At 43.8% G+C, this 24,269-nt stretch overlaps 1 pseudogene; it reads right to left on the bottom strand.

Moving 5' to 3' along the window:
• LOC141641132 (uncharacterized) overlaps nt 1-23,154 on the bottom strand; it is a 225,159-nt pseudogene extending 202,005 nt beyond the window's left edge.
• Nucleotides 23,155-24,269: the final 1,115 nt, after the last annotated feature.

Here is a 24,269-nt window from a genome sequence, read left to right as displayed (position 1 = left end):
GATTAATCCCATAAATGTTTCCATGTGTCTCATTGTGTATATACCACAGTCATCAACATTGTAGTTATTTCTCCAACTAAGCTTTGCAACAATGGGATCCATAGCCAACACAACGTTGCTAGAGTCAGAAGTTTTTGGGTTCTTACCCAAAAGCCTTCCAATAGCATAAATTTATGACAAAACATTTTAAACCAGTGTTAAGCGCGACTAATAGTCCCAATTCAATAGAACAAGAAGAATGTGTCAAATTCAAACATACTATTAACAGTGGAGATACACCCTATTTCTTGATGGCGTATTCATCTGAGAGTGAGTTGTCAAGAATGACGAAATGCTTCCTCACCAGGTCAACCACGTATAAGAAGAAGTGTTTCTCGTGTACAATTGGGAAAAAAAACTGAACTTACAAAATAAATGACGTACAACCATAAGTACAGTCAAACTCTTGGAAGGGTACATTTTAACTAATCGTGAGGCACATGTAAAAAATGAGAACGGTACATTGCAATATAAAGTGACCTCATTTAATACAAACGCAAAGAAAATTCCCTTTGACTCAAGCAGTTGAAATAAAACAAAAACAGAATGCAGAATGGAATGATAGTATGACTCATGGTCTATGTTCTCGACGTGTGCATATAGTTGCAACTGCTCATGCATATTAGATATTCCCCACATTGAGAAATTACAACATTAACATTGTAAATGTTTAAAAAGTACATTTAGTACGTTTAGAAAGTACATTGAGAAATTATAGCATTAACATTGTGTTAAATGGCCATTTATCCTAATTTGGCCTAATCTGAACTTTTTTAATATAAAATGGGTATATACAAGTTGAGGTTCAAATGAGTTAGTAGTTGGAATTAAACAAAAAAAAGAAAGGACTTATGGGATAATAGTATGACTCAATTTTTTAAAAATGCAATACAACAATGGCAAAGAAAATTGCAAAGTATTTCAAGCAAACAATAACAACTTACGAGTGCGATTGAAGTTATGTCTATTCCCGGGAAAAGCTGCAACTCCATTTTTACACGAGCCTCGAATAATTCATAAATATCTTCATCACTTAAACCTGGGCTGGGTTTTGCTAATACAGACTGCATGGGAAAGTAACGAAAGAGGGAAGTACAATATTTCAAAATACATATTACACACAACATTTAAGAGTGTATGTAAATGTACTTACATGCACAAGCGTGGTAAAAAAGAACCGCTTCGGAGTACCAAGATTATTTTCTTCCTCTTTACAATTCAAATATGATGACCAGCAATCAATTACAACACTCGAAACATGTTCAGACCGCTTTAATGACCACAAATGCATTCGCGTTGCAAAATAAGTCTTGTACGAATATAAGTGCTCACTAGAGCAACAAATATATCAAATTACTTGTCTGGTGTGAAACAGTGAAAATGACATTCACAAAATGGTAATTTAGCAAGTACACATTTTAGATTACCTGGAACGACGACCGTTAGTGCCCCGGTTTGAAAAACATATTCACCACTTGAAGGTGCACATGATAAGAGGTGTTAACACATTGGTATTATCTTGGATTGCGAAAAACAGCGGATCAAAACGAGATGATGTTGCTTGCTTGTTCTTTGGATAGAGGTATATAAGAAGGACTTGCCATGAAATGAACCCTTTTGGTAGGTGAAGAAGATTCACCAGTGACAGGGTGATCCCGTTTAACCCCTTTAGCTGCGGCTAACCTTGCCTCACTCTCAGTAAAGTCTTTCTCCAACCCTAAATCGAACGAAAATTCACCAGTGACAGGTACGGATGAATTTCTCCACTTAGCACATTGTTCTCTGTGTTTAGCACGAGCAAGTTTCAATTTGTACGCTTTCTCGGTTGCATTTGCTACAAAGAATAAACTGTTCATCCTCATCCAGGTGTCTTTGGATTCCCACGGCGGTGCACACGACACATCTTCGGTACCACCACCATATGTCAAATATACAAATTCAGTTGCTGAATGGGCCTGTTTGACACACTCTTCACCTGGGAAACATTGCAAACCAACCGTGTATTTCTCATCTAACACAACGATATCTTCCATGACTCTCTTTGCTGAAGCAGTGTAGTCATCTGCAAACTCCTGGACAAGGGACAATATGAAGGTACATCTTTAGTACTATGAAGGTACATCTTTTGTACTATGAAGGTACAAAGAAAATATTTCAAAGTGAATCTTGAAAAGGAATAGTGAATACATCCAGAATCAATGGATATACCTCCGGAGACGAGTACGAAATTGGAGATTTTGTATCAGTACTAACATCCCTCGACACTCTCCGCACTTTGTGGACATAGTCACCTAGACGCCAGGCCAATTTGTGGACGTATAACGGTCTTTTTGAAAGCCACGCTCGGCAGCGTAAAAATGCTTTCGACCGGATCGTTTTAGATCGGTCAGTTTCGTCTCGGCAAGGGTCTCAAAACGATTAGAGATGTTCGGAGTCGCCACTAAGCATTTGTGGGATGCCCGAAACCCGTTCGAATTCCACTTTATACCTCGGTCAAATCGAAGCACAAAGCAGCATTTGACATAGGTACTAAAGATAAGGAAATCGTCCCTCTTTAGCATCCTATCTCTAGAATGACTCTCGTACGCCCTGGATAAGGTCGTCCACTATCCAAAGTTTCTGAGTAAGAGGTGAAGGTACATATTGGGAAGCCCTTTAATCAGACACCCAATCCCGCCCGCGTTTAGCGGCCTCTACTGATCGATCTTGGTTGGTTGAATGCAAAAGTTAATAAAATGGTTTAAATGCATCAATGCGCATCCAATAATTTAAACCTAACATGTGATAGCTTTCTAAGTTGGTTTATTTAATCCAAGTATCAAGTATAAGATGTCGAGTTAGATTAATGGTTGATTTGCATGCAAGACGGAAATTAAACATCCATTTACCGTATTAGGTTTAGGGTGCATAACATGATCCATTTGTCTTAGTAAGGCATTTTGCAAATATGGTTTTGGATAATCAAATAGTCATCTGATCCGCCCTATATCCGGGTTAACCGGAATCGGGATTGTCCTAGACTAATGCTATAAGGGAACAGACCCTGTACCAGACGGCTATATGAGGCGCGAGCCAGCCGGGGGTGTAAGGGGCCTCCCTCTGGTTTTGAAAATGAGAAATGAAGACCCTGTTTAGGCGCAGGTTAGCCCACGGTTTATGTACCGTGTTCTGACCTTTGAGAAAATGTTATAAAACGTGTTGAAAATGGGTATTTGAACCCGGTTTGATTTGAAGGAGTCGTTTAGACCGCATTTGTTGATTTGAAGAACTAGACTCGAATAATCATCATTATTTTGATAATATTCGGTGTCGGGTTCGATTTGACAAACTTGACATGAATAGTTTTCAAAATGATTATGGACTAATTGTTTTAAGTCCATTTGAATGTTATTAGTCGATACTCGTCATCGTACCCGGGTTAAAATCCGGTATGTTATGTAGAACCAAGGATGACTTTGTGTTGGTGACTAATATGTTTGTTTGAAAATGTAAAGAAATGAAATAAAAGGCTTTAAAATACCTTTTAAATGTCATTAACCAAATATTATCACCGAAACACGGATTTAACCGTCATGGTATGAGGAACCAAGGGCGAAAAATGCTTTATGGTTAAAACATGTGAAATAAAATAACAATGGTTCGAAAATACTTGAAATGGTGAAAACCGATTACAGATATGAAAAATGGATCAAGGGAAATAACGAGAACAAACACGGTTGATCTCTGGTCTGAATACCTCATTTAGGCGCGGGCTAGTTGGCGACCTAAGGGGCTTCTGCCTCAGACCAAAAATCAGTTTTGGCTCGTTTATTCCATGTTTTGGTTCATGTTATGCATGTTTTAGCATGTTATAGTCATGAAACGAATGAAAACATAATAAAAGAGGATTTTTACACCCTCATACTTACATGTTTGGTTATGGCGAGTGACCGACGTAAGTGTAATAACTCTTTTGATCGGAAAAAACTCGGTTTCAAACCGTTTTGGTAAGTAAAAAGAGTGTTTTAAGCTTTAGTGATGGTGTAGTGGTCGAAATGGTCGGTCAAGTGGTTTAATGCACGATGACGGTACCAAACAATGTGTAAGGCTCGTGTTTACGATCGGTAGGTCGTAAATACACGTCGGATTGTGACTTAAGAAGTCGAGTCGAGAATTTTAAGGGACAAAAAAGGGGGCGGACACTCGCGTAAGTCTCAAATGGGTGTCATTTGAGGGGTATTTATAGGAGAATGAGTGGTTGTGTTAGTTTTGAGCGACGTGGCCACTTGGGCTGCTCAAAGAGGCGCGAGCCACGTCGCGGGTCTTCGAGTTGTGTTGTCACTTTCACAACAAACGCAATCATGATTTGTTCTATCCTAGGTTTTGTAGTCACATGTTTGGTACTTGACCAACATGAATCCGGGAAAACTTAAGGTAGAAGGTTTGAAATGTTTGTGGTTGACTTGGTTTGACTCGTTGTTGGAGTCGGGATTTGAATTTTTGAGTCGGTTTTTGGTCCGGTGTCGGTTTTGACTCTAGTTATTTTCTTTGCGACCCCGTCATCGTGCATTAAACACTCCAGGTATTTTTGAAATGTTTTGAAATGTTTTATTTTCGAAATTGTTTTAAGTTTTCCGACGTAAAGTTGTACACAAACTGTCGATCAAACGCCGCGATTCCAAAACATGATGTAGTCCGATAATCATCAGGTGTTTGTTGGAGTCTCAGCAGATCGGGTATCTCTGAGCCCCCACTTTGACTGAGGCTTGGACAGGGCGAAAGTCAAAGTAGAGCCCCCAGGTCAATCGAAGATTACAACCTGGAGACCCAAGCGACGTCGAGGCGGCTCGAAAGGATTCGGGCCAAGGACCTGCCGTCGGGAAGGGCGACGCCAAGGTGACTCGAGGGTACGAGCCAAAGACCTATCGTCAGGAACTGTTTAGAGTCTGTCGACTGTCCGTGCGGGTCGTTTAAAGTTCGTTAGACTACGTATAAAGGCACGTCAGCCATAAGAAGGAGTCATACTTGAGGCATCTTCGGATATGTCTTCGCACGTTGGCGGACAAAGGCTCACCAGCTGATGGTAAGGAAATGTACCCGAGGTATCTTCGGGATCTGTCCTTGGAGGATTGCGGACAAAGGCTCGCCAGCCACGACAAGGAAATGTACCCGAGGCATCTTCGGGATCTGCCCTTGGAAGGTTGCGGACAAAGGCTCGCCAGCCAATGGTAAGGAAATGTATCCGAGGCATCTTCGGGATGTGTCCTTGAATGCTTGCGGACAAAGGCTCGCCAGCCCATGATAAGAAAATGTACCCGAGGCATCTTCGGGATGTGTCCTTGGAAGGTTGCGGACAAAGGCTCGCCAGCTGAGACAAGGAAATGTACCCGAGGCATCTTCGGGATCTGTCCTTGAAGGATTGCGGATAAAGGCTCGCCAGCCATTATAAGGAAATGTACCCGAATCATCTTCGGATATGTCTTCGCACGTTTGTGGACAAAGGCTCGCCAGCTGAGGTAAGGAAATGTACCCGAGGCATCTTCGGGATCTGTCCTTGGAGGATTGCGGACAAAGGCTCGCCAGCCACGACAAGGAAATGTACCCGAGGCATCTTCAGGATGTGTCCTTGGAAGGTTGCGGATAAAGGCTCGCCAGCCATGATAAGGAAATGTACACGAGGCATCTTCGGGATGTGTCCTTGAAAGGTTGCGGATAAAGGCTCGCCAGCCATTGTAAGGAAATGTACCCGAGGCATCTTCGGGATCTGTTCTTGAACGGTTGCAGAGAAAGGCTCGCTAGCCACGACAAGGAAATGTACCCGAGGCATCTTTGGGATCTGTCCTTGAAAGGTTGCGGACAAAGGCTCACCAACCATGGGTACGGTCGGTTAATGGACCATGGGAGTAGCCGCGTCGAATGGGCTTGTTTTGAAAGTAGCGAACTCGTGATGCCGCTGCGGGAATAGTGAGTATGGATTTTCACTATCACTGTTTTTGGAATGAGCGGGTTCCGCGAGGAAGCCCCCTGCTGGTATTTGAAAGAATAGTGAATTTGACATCTTCACCATTCGTCGTTCTTCTTTGAACTTGAAGTGGCGGTTTTGATCGCCGTTTGTTTTAATTTTGAAGGAAAATAGCAAATTTGAGTTGGCTATTGCGTTTTAAAGTGACGGTTTATATGCCGCCGTTGACATTTGTAAGAAATAGTGAATTTGGAATCTTCACTATTAATTGATGTGACGGTTTATGTGCCGCCGTTGACATTTGATGGAAATAGTGAATTTGGAATCTTCACTATTAATTAAAGTGACGGTTTTTGTGCCGCCGTTGACATTTGATGGAAATAGTGAATTTGGAATCTTCACTATTAATTGAATTGACGGTTTATGTGCCGCCGTTGACATTTGATGGAAATAGTGAATTTGGAATCTCCACTATTAATTGAAGCGACGGTTTATGTGCCGCCGTTGACATTTGATGAGAATAGTGGAATTCAATGCCCAACTATTATCTTGAAAATGACGGTTTTAATTGCCGTTGCTTACAATTTGGAGAAATAGCGGTTTTTGAATTTTCGCTATTAATTTTTTTGAAATTTTGAAGGGAAATGGTGAATTTTGATTTCACCATTATTTTTGAAATTGGCGGTTTTGATCGCAGTTTGCTTGAAAATTTTCGAAAATAGTGAATTTAAATATTCACTATTCGATTGGAGGGACGGTTTATGTGCCGTCGTTTAAAGCCTTCGAAAATAGTGAATTTAAGTTTTCACTATTTGTTTTCGATAAAAATGACGACCTTATATATTGTCGAATGAAAACTTGAAGTTTATCACGGGAAATTGGGCTAAAGCCCAAAATCCGCTGAAAGAGGAAAGGGGAGGCCTGGTTTAGGCGCGAGCCACCTGGCGAACCAAAAGGGCTTCCCTATTTTTCTGTAAAAGACGCGAGGTTGGTCCGCATATCAACCTCACTTCATCTTCTTCCTTTCGACACAAAAACCCGCAAAAATCGCCATTTGAAGGACCTTTGCTAGCTTCTACTCGTGCCATCATCAACAATGTCATCTCAAGGTAAGTATTTCCTCTTGAATCCATTCAAATTTGTTGATCTTTAGCTTGATTGAATTAGGGCGGATTTTACCCTAAAAAATCAAATTGGGCGTTTTTAATTGAGCCTATTTCGAGTGCAATTGATGCTTGCATTAGGTTAGAAACCTGTTTAGGAGTATAGGGGTGCTTTTAGTTTGCATTTTGGTCCCCGTTCCCGCTCCCTATGCTCGAAAAACGCGAGTGAGGTGAGACACCGTCTCATTTCGCAATGCCAAGTTTATTTGCTTGGGTCGTGGGTCCCACTAGGTTGCATTGTAGTTGGGGAAAACCCGTATTCGCCATTTATGGACCTTCATTGGATATTTGTGGGCAAAATTGGATTTTTGCCCTTTGTGACGGTCTTACGTCTGACCAAATAAGCGCCTGTTTGGGCTTGAATTGAGTCAGTTTGCCTTGAAATGGACCTTATTGGTAATTTAGGTCTTTTTGAGGCGTGATAAAATCACGTTTGCCTTTTTGCGGTCGTTTTTGAATTTTGACCGGTTTGGGCTCAAATTAGCGTATGAATTGCCTTTTTGAACCGTAGAAAAATACCCCATTGTGTCGGGAATGTATTTTGGTTTGTAGGCGGACCTTTTATGGGTCTTGAAATGCCGTTTTTGTGATTTTGACTCGTCTTTTGCTTGAAAAGAGGGGCGAGTCATTTTTGTGTTTGTTTTTTGTGAATTGTTTTGTTTGGTTGGACTTTGGGCGGGATTGCCCTTGTTTTGCATTTCAGGTTGTGTTTTTTTTGTATTTATCCATTTCATGCCGTCGTAATGCCGAAATTCCGGCTGACTTTTTTTGTTTGCTGTTATTTTTTGATCGCAGGGTATCGTCTGGGACCTGTGGGGTCCGTCATTGAGGCTTTGGAGGAGGAAGTCGATCCTGGAGGGGCTGTAGCGGCCGAGGAGGCTGTCGTATTCGAGGCGGTGGTGGAGGATGCTTCCGTAGAGGAGGAGAGGCGGCTGATATGGCCGGCTTGTCCTTTTCGTTGTGGCTCATAGACGGGGGTGGGCGATGAGTGGGGTTCGATGATCGGAGTGGTGCATCGCATCATGGTTCTTGGCCTCCTCATCATCCAAAGTCTGCAAGGCACTGTCTTCTTTTTTGTCGTGGAGTAGGAACGGGGTATTACCATAATGGTAATCACCTCTGCTTCCGTTGTTGCTCCCTTGTTCCCTATGTTGCTCCCTTTCTTTTCTTATTGGAAGGGTAGGGAGTGCTTAGTTCGGTAGGTGGTGGATAGCCCCCAGTTCGTTGTCTTAGGCCAGTGTTTGTATGATAGACGTTTGTTTTAGGCCAGTGTCGTTATGATAGACGTTTGTCGATGTATTTTGCGTAAGGCGGTTTGTATATATGTGTTGTTGGATTGTGGTTTATTTTGTGATTTTTGGCTTTTTTGTGTTGTGTTTCGGAGGAGCGCTGTCGGCTGTCGATTCTCCTTCTGATGTTTGCACCAGTTCCTGCATCGTTAGTGTAGAAAACAGGCAATAGATAGCATATATACATAAACGCAAACACGTAGAAGCATTTGATTGAAAACCAAAATTAACCAAGATGACTTGAAGTTAAAATTGAAATTTTGAAACGAATTTTGAAATTCCGTGACAAGCCGTCACGTTCGGAATTCATAGGGAATGATTTGAAAATTTGAGCAATTAACTCGTGTCGTGAATTAAATTGCGTCGAAATTATTGAAGTTGACTCGAAAAATTCAAACTCAAACCGCCAGGAAAGAATTTTAGAAAAGGATTTTTGCGAGTATATTTGATTTTTGATTTTTGAGGTCAATATTTTTGATTTTTGAGGTCAAGACTCGAATTTGTGAGTGCTTGAATTTTTGAGGAAAATTGATGTCGTGTTATCAATCTTCGATCTTGATTTTTGAATTGCGAAAAAAGCGAAAAATTTCCGGAATTTCGACTGACATGGAAACGATCCATCGCGGATCGGGGCGACTAGCCCTTCCCCCCTTAAAAAAAGAAAGAAAAATCCGTATGTTTAAATCTGCGTCATGGAAACCGTGTCGGATTTCGTAAAACGCGAAAACAAGGAAATGTGAGTGTGAGGAAACACAAAATGCCCTGAATCATCCCGAAGAGGCGCGAGCTTCCTGGCGGGAGGTTTGAGGTGTCAGGAGAAAACACATGTTGAAAGAGACAAGTCAACAGCGGGAATCCTGGAGAAGCCTCAAAGAGGCGCGAGCGGCCTGGCGATGGAAGCCGGCTCTCCCCTTTTTTTGAAAAATGCGCTGATCATTTTGTATAAATAGGGACGTTCGTACTTCATTGTTTCATCATCCGAAACACAAAATCATCTCTACAAAACCTCTTCTTCTTCCACAAAAATATTTCATGGATGCATTTGAGAACGCATTGCAACAATGGTGCCGGGATTTATCGCCTCCCGAAAAGTATCAACTTTCTTGCATGGGAGTTGGTCAATTGTTGGTGCTTCGTCAAGTTAAGGTGCAACCTTCGTTTCTTGAAGCATGTTCTCGGTTTTAGGATTCGAAACACCATATTTTCGTTTTCCCGAAAGGTGAGCTTTGTCCTCTTGCCGAAGAAGTTGGAGCCATTGGTGGGTGGCCGGGTTGTGCTCCGGTGCTTCCTCCGACTCGGTTGTGCTACAAGGAGAAATTCCGTTCCATGTTGGGCTTATCAACAAGCAAAATCAACTTTCTTCTTGCTCCACATGGTGTAGATATATTGGCTCTTATCAACATCTTTTCAAACCGATTAGATGTTAATGTCTCGGAGGTGGCTAGGAGAAGGGCTCTTGCATTTTGCCTTGTCCATGTGTACCTCTTTATTGATGTCTTGAAGAAGGAGGGGCCGAGATGCCATGGTAGCATGACCCTTATCCATGTGATTGAGCAAATGGAGCATGGTAGAGATCCATCATGGTTGGTGCTTGTGGAGATTATCCAAGCTTTGGACAAGGAAGGCTCTTGTGGAGAAGCTCCCTCTTTTGGATCCCCGAGGATCCTTCAAGTGTTGCTATTGGAGAGGCTAAGCTATGTAGAGCCTCCGGTTAATCCTTCTTCTTACTCCTTCCGTCACCTTACTATGAGGAAGAAGTTGTACTCGGATAGTTTTTCTTCCACCGAGGCATATTGGGCCGCAAGATTGGCGGAGGAGGGTGGTCCTCATATCCGTTGGGTGGTGCCGTGGTGGCACTTGAGGTCCTTTACGGGGTTGCCCGCTTTGGGTTCTAGTCCTCGCTCTTTGATGGTGGTGGGCTTGAAGGTTGTTTCCTTCATATATCACGAAAGGCTCATGAGGCAAATGGGGCATCAACAAAAGGTGCCCGCTCAAGATACTCTTGTCCAAGAGAATGTTTTCCGGAACTCCGAGCTTGTGGAGTTCTTTGAAAGGTGGTGGGCCACTCGGCCGCTTTGGGAGATACCAAACCCCGTTGCCACGACATGGGTGACTCCCGCTTATGTCAAATGGTCACAAGCTATGTCCTTAGAAGAGAGATCCAAATTTCGTAAGGACGAGGTTGTCGATTTGAAGTATCGAGCGGTTGGCAAGTCCAACCGCGCCTTCTTTGAGGAGTATGTTGATGGTGTTACTTCCGATGTGATGAGACCACCGAAAAGGAGGAGTTCCGGCCCCAAGAATATGGTGGGCCGTGCATTGGCTCGTCTTGGGTCGAATATAGGGTCTTGTGCTAGCCCGGAGGCCATCGCCGTCTTCGATCCATTGAGGATCTGCTCCGAGGAGGAAATCCATGCTAGGCGGGCCAACAAGAAGAGCAAGGGGAAGATGTACCCCGAAGGAAAAGGCAAGGGTAGAATGGAAGAGTGAAGACCTCCATTACCCACTTTATTATTATGTTGTATTATTGTTGTGAGTTTTTATTATGTTGTACTAGCTAGTTGTTGTGTGTTTTGTGCTAGTTTTATTATGTGAGGTGTGTTAGTTGATACCTTAGCTTTGACAAGTTGTAGACTCGTCGAGCTTTATTTGTTGTTGAAATTGTAATCCCTCCCATTATTAATTAAATAAGAGGATTGCCCATGTCGCAAATTGTGAACGCTTGTTTCTTCCATCCATTTGGTGAAGGCAATTCGATTTGAACCGTCCTAAACAATTGCACTTGGGAAAGTGGTACTTTGTGGAAAGGGAGAAAGGCTCATTTTTGTATGTTGGTGGGAAAGGGAATGGTTTTCCCTTTCTTCCTTTTTTGGGATGTTTTTTGTATGTGGGTAATGTTTTTTTTGATTGTGGGAATGGTTGTATCCTTCTTGTGAAAGAAAGGACTGCCTACGTATTCACCCGAAGAGGTGAAATCAAACCATGATCGTAGTTCAATATGTTTTGTGAATTTGAATTGGGTTTTGTGGTTGTATCCCTCAGGCATAAGAGGGACTGCCTACGTATCCACCTGAAGAGGTGAAATCAAACCATGCTCGTAGTTCAGGGGGTTTGTTTTGTTTTAGTGCAAATGGACGTTGCCTTTGACGGATCAAAGGATATTCGAAACGGGCAAGGTGCCGTAGCTTAGACTCGATAAAACATGTAATTTCAAATCAGAACGCATTAAGGAACTTGACTTGAAAAGGGTTGAGGTCGTTGCTAGTTGTAAAACTAGGCTAGGTCATTCGTTGCTAGGGTTCAAGGGTAGTATTTCTTGATTTGGTCTAGGTTGGTCGGGTTTGTAAAGTCCTCCCCGTCTAGGTCGCTCAGTCTCACTGCGCCCCCCGAAAGTATTTTCTTGACCAGGTATGGCCCGGCCCAGTTGGGTTTGAATTTTCCCCTCGGATCGACGGGTAATGGTGCTCGAACTGATTTGAGGACCAAGTCGCCCTCCTGGATGTTTCTGGGTTTAACCTACTTGTTGAATGCCCGTTGTATACGTCGTTGGTATAACTGGACGTTGTGCAAGGCGTTGAGTTGCCGTTCGTCTAGAAGAGTGAGTTGTTCGTACCTTAGACGGGTCCATTCCGCCTCAGGGACTTGACTCTCCAGTAGGATGCGTAGAGATGGGACCTCTAACTCCACCGGTTGAACCGCCTCCATACCGTATGCGAGGTAGAAGGGTGTGGCGCCTGTCGGTGTTCGAATGGAGGTTCGGTATCCCCAGAGTGCGAATGGGATTTTTCTCAGCCAATCGTGGTAGTTGTCTTGCATTTTCTTGATAATGGTGACACGAATTTTTTTCGCTGCCTCCACCGCTCCGTTAGTTTGGGGACGGTAGGGGGATGATCGATGTCATTTGATCTTCTATTTGTCCAGCAAAGATTGAGTTTCCGCCCGAAAGTGAGAGCCTTGATCGCTGATGATTTCATGGGGTACCCCATATCGGCAGATGATGTTGTTTTGAATAAACTTGGCCACTTGTTTGGCGGTCAAGACTGCATATGACTGTGCTTCTACCCATTTGGTAAAGTAGTCGATGGCGACAAGGACGAAGCAATGCCCCTTGGTGCCTATCGGGTTGACTTTCCAGATGATGTCGATGCCCCAGGTTGAGAAAGGCCAGGGTGACGTCATGGTGTACAAAAGGGATGGTGGTATGTGTTGTATGTTGGCGAAGATTTGGCAATTGTGGCAATGTTTGACGTAGTTACGGCAATCGGTTTCCATGGTGGTCCAGTAGTAACCTAGCCGCATGATTTTCCGTGTAAGCATCATTGCGCTCATGTGAGGGCCACATTCTCCGTCGTGAACCTCTCCCATGACTTTCTTGGCTTTGTGATGGTCGATGCAAAGGAGGAGAATTCCTTGGGGTGTTCTTTTGTAGAGTTGATTTTGGTTTATCACGAATTGTGATGCAAGTAAACAGATGGCTCTTTGTCCTCTTTGATCAGAGTTGGGAGGAAATTCGTTTTTGGTTTTGTAATTGAGGATGGCTTGGTACCAAGGTTCATCATGGCTTTCCTCGTCGTTGATAATGGCACAAATGTGAGCTGGCTCGCTCCGTCTTTCGACACATAGGGGCATTGACATCATGTCGTCAGGTATGTTGACGAGCGCGACAAGTTTTGCCAGGGCATCAGCAAATTGATTTTCCTCTCGTGGCAAGTGGAAGTAGTCGACTTGGTCGAAGAACTCGGCCTCTTGATAGATCCTTGCTCGGTAGGGAGCTAAGCTGTCAGATCGGATTTTACATGATCCGGACACCTGATTGATGATGAGCGAGGAATCGCCATGGACCCTCAATCTCTTGATGCCAAGTGTGATGGCTGCTTGTAGGCCGATGAGACATGCTTCATATTCAGCGGCATTGTTGGTGACGACGAAGTCTAGCTTGACCGAGATCGGAACATGTTCTCCCTCTGGTGATATTAGAAGGATTCCTATCCCGAAGCCTCTCAGATTAGATGCACCATCAAAGTATAGGTCCCATGCGTCGGAATCGGCACAAAGGATGTCTTCGTCAGGAAGTGACCATGTGTCGGTCGTTGGGTCCTCGTTGACGGGATTTTCTGCCAGGAAATCAGCGACTGCTCTTCCCTTGATAACCTTGAGGGGTACGAACTTGAGATCAAACTCGGATAGCATCAGTGTCCATCAAGACAGCCTTCCGTTTAGTACGGGTTTCTCGAAGATGTATTTTACCGGGTTCATCTTGGAGTAGATGTGGACCGTGTAGCTGAGCATGTAATGCCGCAGCTTCTTTGTTGACCATACTAGGGCAATGCATGTCTTTTCCAGTTGGGTATACCTCGTCTCGTACTCAATGAACTTTTTGCTGATGTAATAGATGGCCCGTTCTTCGCTGCCAACTGTTTGTGCTAGCATTGCTCCCATGGCTGTGTTGGTAACAGTCAGGTATATGGATAGAGGAATCCCCGGTTGAGGTGGCATGAGGATAAGAGATTTGGATAGGATTTCCTTTATCCTGTCGAAGGCTTTCTGACAGGCGTCGTCCCAATCGGTGTGATCGGAGGCTTGAAGCTTTTTGAATATTGGTTCACAAATCATAGTGAGCTTGGCAATGAATCGGCTGATGTATTGGACCTGACCGAGAAATCCCCGAATCTCCTTCTCGTTCCTAGGCCGAGGCATTTGTTGAAGGGCTTTGATTTTGGTTGGATCAATCTCAATGCCTCTCTTGCTGACGACATATCCCAAGAGTTTTCCGGAGGTGACCCCGAATGCACACTTCGGAGGATTTAGTCTCATGTTATATTTCCGCAGACGAGCGAAGAATTTTCGGAGGGCGCTGATGTGGCCGTCCCGTTTTTTTGATTTGACAATCATGTCATCGACATATACCTCTACCTCCTTGTGCATCATATCATGTAGGAGAGTGGTAGCGGTTCTCTGATAAGTTGCTCCGGCATTGATGAGACCGAAAGGCATGACCGTGTAGCAATACGTACCCCACTGTGTAGTGAACACAGTCTTGTGCATGTCTTCCTCAGCCATTTTAATCTGGTTGTACCCAACATACCTATCCATGGAGGATAGAAGAGCATGCTCGGCAGTGTTGTCCACTAGAATGTCAACATGTGGCAAGGGGAAGTCGTCTTTAGGACTCGCCTTGTTCAGATCCCTGAAGTCGACGCAAACCCGAATTCTTCCTTCTTTCTTTGGTACGGGCACTATGTTGGCCACCCAATCCGAGAATTCAGACACCTTGATGAACCCAGCCTTAAACTGTTTGTCCACTTCTTCCTTGATTTTTAGGGCCCACTCAGGACGCATCCGCCGTAGCTTCTGTTTCACAGGTTTAGCCCCAGGTTTAATGGGTATTCGGTGCTCTGCAATTTCCCTGTCAATCCCAGGCATGTCTTTGTAAGACCAGGCGAACGCGTCCTTGTATTCGTGGAGGAGGTCAATGAACCGCTGTCTTTCCGAGGGGTCCAGGGGTGTCCCTATCCTAAGTTCTTGAGGTGTGTTATCGGTTCCTATGTTAATAGGCTCGGTTTCCTCAATGATGGGGGTTCTGGTTTCCCGTTTGTCAAGTTCTTTGGCTAAGTGAGGTGGGTAGTCACTCAAGTCAAATTCCTCATAGTCATTCAGAATTGCATTGTAGTTAAATTGAGACGAGTCATAAGCAAACTTAGCGTTCATTAAGTTGACACGAGCGAAAGCTCGGAATGGACAGACATCTCGTGGTCAGTCAGAGGCGACCCAACAGAGGAAGTGGCCCCTGGAACAGGCTCCAGGTTGTCACCTTTCATGGGAGTAGGGGTGACCCTAGTAGACTCAGCCTCTGAATCAGCCACAACTTTGTGATAAAATAGTGGGAAGGGGACCTTGACTGGGACATCAGGAGTGTTAGGAGCTATGATAGACTCTGACTCTGACTCAGACTCAGACTCAGACTCAGACTCAGACTCAGATCCTTCTTCACTTCCCTCCTTGAACATAGGGCCTTCTCCAGTTGTTATCTTGAGAATGCGGCCCTGGCGATCGATCCACTCGATGGTTTTCCTCCAGCCCTGGGTGGCTTTCTTCGGGTCAGTATCGGCGATCAAGGCGGTTGAATCAAATTGATTGTCTTTCAAGGCGATGTTGATGATGTCCTCATAGTCGAGGTGTTTGACGTTATCTTCCCCAAATAGGAGTGTGACAGCTTGTCCGTCAAGGCATGGTGACGGCTTGGACTCAGTTGATGCAGCTTCGATGTTGTCGGGGATAAAGTAGCAGTCCTGGAAGACTTCCACTCCCGGGTACCTAGCTTTCGCCACAGAGTCATAGATTGGTTCCGGAAAACCGTGGTAGAGCTCGGACTCTCCCTCGGGGACAAAATAAACGTTGAGAGTCAGGTGGTAGGGACGGAGGATAACCCCGTGCTTCTTGCGTTTTCGGACTAGGAGGTTCATCTCCCGGATATCTTCGTCAGTAGGTTCGTATCCCAGCCCAAAGGGAATGTTGGGGACCTTAGCCTGCTTCAAGGGAGGAAATAGGTTCTTTAGTGGATTGAGCGGCAAACCCGGGAAGTAACCCTGACGCATCATGATACGGTTGATCGTGAGGTTGGTGAACGGGTCACATTCAGAGGGCGTCAATTCATCAATTATGGCGTTTACGGCTTGGAAACCCCACATTTCATTGTCGTCCTCCTCAATGACTTGGGAGGCTATCCCCCTTCTCATAACTACTTTGATTGGGGAAGCAGGAATCGTGATCGTTTTCCCGTTGAAGGGGACCCTGATCTTCTGGTGGAGAGTTGATGTGACCGCCTTGACGGCGTGAATCCAGGGACGCCCCAGGAGCATGTTGAAGGACGCATCGATGTCGACCACTTGAAAACTGGTTTGTCTTTCTAGTGGTCCGGTTGCGACAGTTAAAGTGACTAGCCCAGCGACCTTGCGAGGAGTGCCGTCGTAGGCGCGTACTCCTTGATTTGTTGGGATCAAATCAGATTCCTTGATACCCAGCCTGTGGGCAGTTTTGAGAGGAATGACATTCACGGCGGAACCGTCATCCACGAGGACCATGGGTATATTTTTCTGGAGGCATTGTACGGTGATGTACAGGGCCAGGTTATGATTGGCTCCGAACGGAGGGATGTCCTCGTCGGAGAAGACGACCGGGTTATTTAGATCAGGGGTGTCCCTCGTCATGTGCGCCACTATTTCTTCTAGGGAAGAGGTGGTGAGCACGGTTAATTTTCCCAAGGCCTGCAGCAAGGCCTGTCGATGCTCAAAAGACGTTGCGCAGTTGCCAAATTGAGATTTCGGCTTTTGCTTTCTGGAGCTATTTCAGGATTGAGTTCTCGGGGGCCTTTGGTTGAGTGTCCACCTCTGGGACGATCTGGTCATTCGTTGTTGGAACGACCGTTGGATTGTTCGGATTTTGATAGGGACGTCCGGACCGGGAGATGTCCGATTTCTTTCGCCCGCTTCTCCTTCCCTGGGAGTATATAGACATCCTCAACATCATCTCTCCATATGCCGTTAATTTCGGAGTCTCGAGGATACCTTGGAGGGGTATTCCTCGGTGGGTAGTTCTTGTGGGGAATATTTTTGTGAGGGCGATTTTTACGGGGGTAGTTATTTTGAGGGTAGTTATTTTGAGGGTGATTTTCGTGAGGTCTATGCCAGAATGGTCGCGGGAGCAATCCATCCTGGGGTGGGTAGTTTTGAATGCTTGGGGAATTCTCCCTTGGGCGTGGTGTTGGGGGATTGAAGATGAGTCGACGGTAGGCGTCGTCGAGTCGGGTGATTCTTTCAGAGAGGCTGGCTATGGCCTCTTCAACTTCCTGGAACATAGTGAGCATAGTGGCAGCACTAAAGACAAACACTCCATCTGAAGGATCCTTTTCCAAAGGATTCACCTCGTCGTCAATTGGCAGGATGAGGTGAGAGGGGTCTAGGGTCGGCTCATCAGCAGAAATGGCGTGAATTCCCAAAGGATTCGTCTTGTTGTTCGGTTTAGTTGGTGGGGGTAGTGGCAAATCTCCTTTCTCAATCATGTCTTGAATGAGGTGCTTGAGTTTGAAGCAATTTTCGGTATCATGCCCTTTCCCTCGATGATATTGACAGTAGGCATTGGGGTTCCAAAATCGGTACTTCTTGGCGTCGGTCGGATCCGGGGTGGGTCCGATAGGTTGTAGCTTCCCTTGGTCCATGAGCCTTTTCAAGACACTTGCATAAGTCGACCCTATGTTGGTGAACACTCTTTGGGGGCGCTCAGTTTTCTTAGCAGATGGTTCGACGAGGTTAACCTCATCAATCTTGTTTGTCTGACCGTAAGGGCGAGATCCGGTTGAGGTGGATCCCTGGTAACCTCTGCCAGTGGTCTTGGCTAAGACACCCTTTCGGAGGTCGTCCTCAATACGCTTCCCCAGAATCTGCAGATCTTGAAAAGTTTTGATATTCTGATACCTCAGTAGGTTGGCATAAACCGGGCGAAGATTGTTGACAAACGTTTCCACCAGAGTTGATTCACTCGGCTTACTGACCAATTGAGTACTCTCCTTCCTCCAACGGGTTAGGAACTCAGTGAACCCCTCCTTGTCGTTTTGGGTTAACACTTCGAGAGTACGGGTGTTGGCCTGGATCTCGACATTGTCGGCATACTGTTTGGCAAACTCAACTGCGATCTTATCCCAAGTAGTAAGATTTTTCGGATCCAAGGAGTAGTACCATTGGCGAGGAATCGGCTCTAAAGAGGATGGGAAGAACCGGGTAAAAAGCTCCTGCTTGACCTCCTTAATGGCCATGTAGTCTTTGAAAGCACGGATATGGTTGAGTGGGTCCTCCACTCCCTTGAACTTAGGCACACCGGCCAGGGTGAAGTTTTTAGGTAACTGGTCCCCAACAGGTTCTTCTAAGTGTTTCAGTCTCTTCTCAGAGTTTCAGTCAGAGGTGGGGTATTATGTTCCCCAATTTCTTTGTTCTCCAGAGCGTCGATACGGGTCTCGACGCGATCCAGGGTGACTCTAAGAGTAAGAAGGCTGGCTAGCTGATCAATTGTGACATCTCTGTTGTTATCATTGTTGTTGGACGAAGATGAAGACGAGGCCATGGCTCCGGGGCAGAAAAACGGCTCACATTATAACTCAATCGGACATGGTTCCAAGACTGAACGCAGACAACGCAAAGGACGAGACAAAGATCAGACTCAACAAGACGGGGGCGACCGTGTGTGGTCCCTCGGTGCTGAGACGATTTATGACGTGACGGTGTTTGACCGAAGCTTTGACACGAGTCCAACATGACGGTGTGACCCCGTTGGACGGGTCTCGTGGTGAGACGACTCATAAGTAAAGACCCATAAATACGTTTGATTTGACTCGATAGACACGAGGCGGAATTGGAATGGTGGACCGAAGTTTTCAAAAATAGAAATTTTCAAAAAGATTCATTTGTCGCTTTAATGGGAGGTTTCCGAAGATAGAAATCTCCGCAAGTCGATCAGTTGAAAAGGGTTGTCTTAAGTTTATTTGCAAAAGACGGTTTGAGTTTGAGTCGGCTCGGAAAACAGTGCATTGTTTCCTAAGACGGTTTTTGCAATTCAAAATTGTATGTTTTGAAAATCGAGTTTGAAAGGTTTGAAGAGGTCTCGGGGACGGTGTATGGTCCTCGGGATCTCGAAAGTGTCTCGAGAAAAGGGTGTGTGCGTTTCTCGGATTTTGAAAGAGCCATTGTCGATGCGAAACGGGTTATAATCCGTGTCTAGACGCGGCGATTATAATGGCGTGAAAAGGTGATTAGAAATGGTTATACAAAACCGGGTTTAAAAAATCGTCATTACGACGGCCTAAAAAGGCGTGTTGAAATGGTTATACAAAACCGGGTTTGAAAATCGTCATTACGACGGCCTAGAAAGGCGTGCTGAAATGGTTATACAAAATCGGGTTTGAAAATCGTCATTATGACGGCCTAGAAAGGCGTGCTGAAATGGTTATACAAAACCGGGTTTGAAAATCGTCATTACGACGGCCTAGAAAGGCGTGTAACGGTCGGCGAAAGACCGAGGTTTGAAATGGCCATTATAACGGCGTGAAAAGGGTGTTTTTGAAAGTTTGAAAATGACACGGAAGGACTTATGATCAAGTAGCACATAGGCACTCACAGTTTCATTATATTATGCATTATGCTGACACGGGTTTTGGCTTAAAAGGGTGGGTTACACACCAAGCAATCAAACCTCGATTTGCGAGAGGGATACCAATCCAAACAAAATGTGTAAGGAGGGTGCCCTAGCCTCGTGCTCGAAAGTGATGAAAGCTCTTTGACGAAACAGAAATGTGTAACGTCAACGGTATGTTTGACTCAATCGGGATTCGAAACGCGGGGATGAGAAAACTCACGCCGACGAAACGAGCCAATTGGTCGAAAAGGGTTAGGTTGTGGACCCGGACAAGGAACCCGACCGTGACCGTAATATCAATTAATGCATTCCAACCAAGACCTCGTTCTAGTCTCACCATCTAGGGATCACAAATACGTAAGTGTCCTAGTTCTCCACAGCAGAGTCGCCAAGCTGTGGACATAGCCACCTACACGCCAGGTCAATCTGTGGACGTATAGCGAACTTTTTGAAAGCCACGCTCGGCGGCGTAAAAATGCTTTCGACCGGATCGTTTTAGATCGGTCGGTTTCGTCTCGGTAAGGGTCTCGAAACGATTAGAGATATTCAGAGTCGCCACCAAGCATTTGCGGGATGCCTGGAACCCGTTCGAATTCCACTTTATACCTCGGTCAAATCGAAGCGCAAAGCAGCGTTTGGCATAGGTACTAAAGATAAGGAAATCGCCCCTCTTTAGCATCCTATCTCTAGAATGACTCTCGTACGCCCTGGATAAGGTCGTCCACTATCCAAAGTTTCTGAGTAAGAGGTGAAGGTACGTATTGGGAAGCCCTTTAATCAGACACCCAATCCCGCCCGCGTTTAGCGGCCTCTACTGATCGATCTTGGTTGGTTGAATGGAAAAGTTGATAAAACGGTTTAAATGCATGAATGCGCATCCAATAATTTAAACCTAACATGTGAGAGCTTTCTAACTCAGTTGATTTAATCCAAGTATCATGTATAAGATGTCGAGTTAGATTAATGGTTGATTTGCATGCAAGACGGAAATTAAACATCCATTTACCGTATTAGGTTTAGGGTGCATAACATGATCCATTTGTCTTAGTAAGACATTTTGCAAATATGGTTTTGGATAATCAAATAGTCATCTGATCCGTCCTATATCCGGGTTAACCGGAGTCGGGATCGTCCTAGACTAATGCTGGAAGGGAACAGACCCTGTACCGGACGGCTATATGAGGCGCGAGCCAGCCGGCGGTATAAGGGGCCTCCCTCTGGTTTTGAAAATGAGAAATGGAGAGCCTGTTTAGGCGCGGGTTAGCCCACGGTTTATGTGCCGTGTTCTGACCTTTTAGAAAACGTTATAAAATGTGTTGAAAATGGGTATTTGAACCCGGTTTGGTTTGAAGGGGTCGTTTAGACAGCATTTGTTGATTTGAAGAACTAGACTCGAATAATCATCATTATTTTGATAATATTCGGTGGCGGGTTCGATTTGACAAACTTGACATGAATAGTTTTGAAAATGATTATGGACTAATTGTTTTAAGTCCATTTGAATGTTATTAGTCGATACTCATCATCGTACCCGGGTTAAAATCCGGCATGGTATTTAGAACCAAGGATGACTTTGTGTTGGTGACTAATATGTTTGTTTGAAAATGTAAAGAAATGAAATAAAAGGCTTTAAAATACCTTTTAAATGTCATTAACCAAATATTATCACCGAAACACGGATTTAACCGTCATGGTATGAGGAACCAAGGGTGAAAAATGCTTTATGGTTAAAACATGTGAAATAAAATAACAATGGTTCGAAAATACTTGAAATGGTGAAAACCGATTACAAATATGAAAAATGGATCAAGGGAAATAACGAGAACAAACACGGTTGATCTCTGGTCTGAATACCCCATTTAGGCGCAGGCTAGTTGGCGACCTAAGGGGCTTCTGCCTCAGACCAAAAATCAGTTTTGGCTCGTTTATTTCATGTTTTGGTTCATGTTATGCATGTTTTAGCATGTTATAGTCATGAAACGAATGAAAACATAATAAAAGAGGATTTTTACACCCTCATACTTACATGTTTGGTTATGGCGAGTGACCGACGTAAGTGTAATAACTCGTTTGATCGGAAAAAACTCGGTTTAAAACCGTTTTGGTAAGTAAAAAGAGTGTTTTAAGCTTTAGTGATGGTGTAGTGGTCGAAATGGTCGGTCAAGTGGTTTAATGCACGATGACGGTACCAAACAATGTGTAAGGCTCGTGTTTACGTTCGGTAGGTTATAAATACACGTCGGATTGTGACTTAAGAAGTCGAGTCAAGATTTTTAAGGGAGAAAAGAGGGGGCGGACACTCATGTATGTCTCAAATGGGTGGCATTTGAGGGGTATTTATAGGAGAATGAGTGGCTGTGTGAGTTTTGAGTGACGTGGCCACTTGGACTGCTCAAAGAGGCGCGAGCCACGTCGCAGGTCTTCGAGTTGTATTGTCACTTTCACAACAAACGCAATCATGATTTGTTCTATCCTAGGTTTTGTAGTCACATGTTTGGTACTTGAACAACATGAATCCGGGAAAACTTAAGATAGAAGGTTTGAAATGTTTGGTTTTTTGTGGTTGACTCGGTTTGACTCGTTGTTGGAGTCGGGATTTGAATTTTTGAGTCGGTTTTTGGTCCGGTGTCGGTTTTGACTCTAGTTAGTGTCATTGCGATCCCGTCGTCGTGCATTAAACACTCCAGGTATTTTTGAAATGTTTTGAAATGTTTTATTTTCGAAATCGTTTTATGTTTTCCGACGTAAAGTTGTACACAAACTGTCGATCAAACGCCGCGATTCCAAAACATGTTGTAGTCCGATAATCATCGAGTGTTTGTTGGAGTCTCAGCAGATACTGGGTATCTACACACTTTTTCAACCACTTGTCTACATGGATGAGAAAATCTAATTCTTTCCATCGGCCGACCTTTTACACGACCAAGACCAAACCGACCAGCTTCCATCTCCTGCTTTTCCCTTGAGAAAAGTGCAGCAGATGTCTAATTCAGAAGAGTATAGTAATCTCTTTCTACGAATCATTTTGCATGGACAACACGGTCAACATAAACAAGCTGCAAGTAAAAACAGGATTATGACTGGAAATGACAGGTTTTAAAACCATAATAACTAACAATTGATGTAACTCAGAAGATTTGTACCATTAGAAACAGGAGAGGTCCACCAAAGTGATTCTTCTTCCCCTTCTTGACCCAATACTTTGTGTTATACCGCAAACTCTCCATGACAAATTGACACCAATCAAGCTGACCAATGGCAGACACATTCCTCAGCGATTTTAGTACATGGTGATTGACGAACGGCTTCTGATTGTTGCACATTAACAAAGAGACAGCAAGCACAACAAAATTAATCTTAAATTGATCACTGTAATCATCATGACAAATAATATGTCCTGCAAGGGTCTTGATATCCAATTGACCATCAACATGAAATTGAGCTTTCCAATGCGCATAAAATGCATCATATTCTGCATCTTCGTCACTACAGCATGAAAGTAAAATAGGTTTTCCTCCAATTGGGAGGCGAACAGCATCATGAATACAAGAAGTAGAAACACGAAAGCGCTGTTTATCAGGTAGAATGATGAAATCCGAATACGGGTTGTAGTTCTCAATTAACCAATAACCAAGGCCTAAAGGAAGCCTTGTAACCCTTAGCCAGAACAATGAAGAAAAACCAATCTCTTCCAGAGCACACCATTGATTGTAATCAAGGTGTCGAAGGACATCAACATAACTTTTAGGTGACATCCGGGTGGTAATACGGAAAAACGTTGGAGTAGGATCATCAACAGTAGGACTGAGGTTGTTCTACCTCGGAGAAATACGGCGTGTAACAGTTCCAGGATCGCCTTTGCGCTTCAATAACCGAAAGTAGTTTTGCATGTAATATTAATGAGTTGTGTTGTGTTGTACACGTTTCACAAAGAAATGTCCTATCAGTTTTATTGAAATGTGCATGATCTACAACAATAATGTGCACGCAATTATGACCTTTTGCATGTGGTCTTAAATTGATGCTACTTACGTTAAAAGTACTTAAAATTCAAAAAAAATCCAAAAAAGCACAAATTAGATCAAACTAAAAAACAACAAACAAATCGAAATGTATAAGCAAGTTACGAAATCAACAAACAATGCGAAAAATACAAATTCCGATAGCATGCAAATGAAAACGCAAATTTCGATTTTAACAACAATACTGAACTCAAAATTCATCAATAAATGAATAATCCGGCAAAATGAACATAAGAAACATTAATTTAGGTTAGAGTAGAGTTACATAAAACGGACTAAATAAATTAAGGACGAAATCGAAAAAAGCTTGAAGCTAAACAGTATATACCTTCATGACGAAATAGGTAAGAGAAAATCCAACAGAAAGACGAAAATGCTGTTAGAAATTATTAATCTCATTATATTGACATATTCATATATGTGATATTTAATTTAGTCATAAATTAAATCTTGGATATTTAATTTAGTCATAAATTAAATCTTGATCTTATGCATGCAAACATAAATAAATATAGAGAAGAAATCGTCATTCTTACTATAGTAATTTCGGATTTAGGGCACAAGTGAGTTCTCCTTCTCACTTGTTCTTGGGCTTTCCTTACAAATGGAAGAACAAGGATTCAAAGATAGAATC

Source organism: Silene latifolia, chromosome 2 (genome assembly GCF_048544455.1).
Source record: "Silene latifolia isolate original U9 population chromosome 2, ASM4854445v1, whole genome shotgun sequence".
In the NCBI taxonomy this organism is placed as follows: Eukaryota; Viridiplantae; Streptophyta; class Magnoliopsida; order Caryophyllales; family Caryophyllaceae; genus Silene; species Silene latifolia.
Note: the sequence above shows the minus strand (reverse complement) of the source record. Positions and strands in the feature narration are given on the sequence as shown.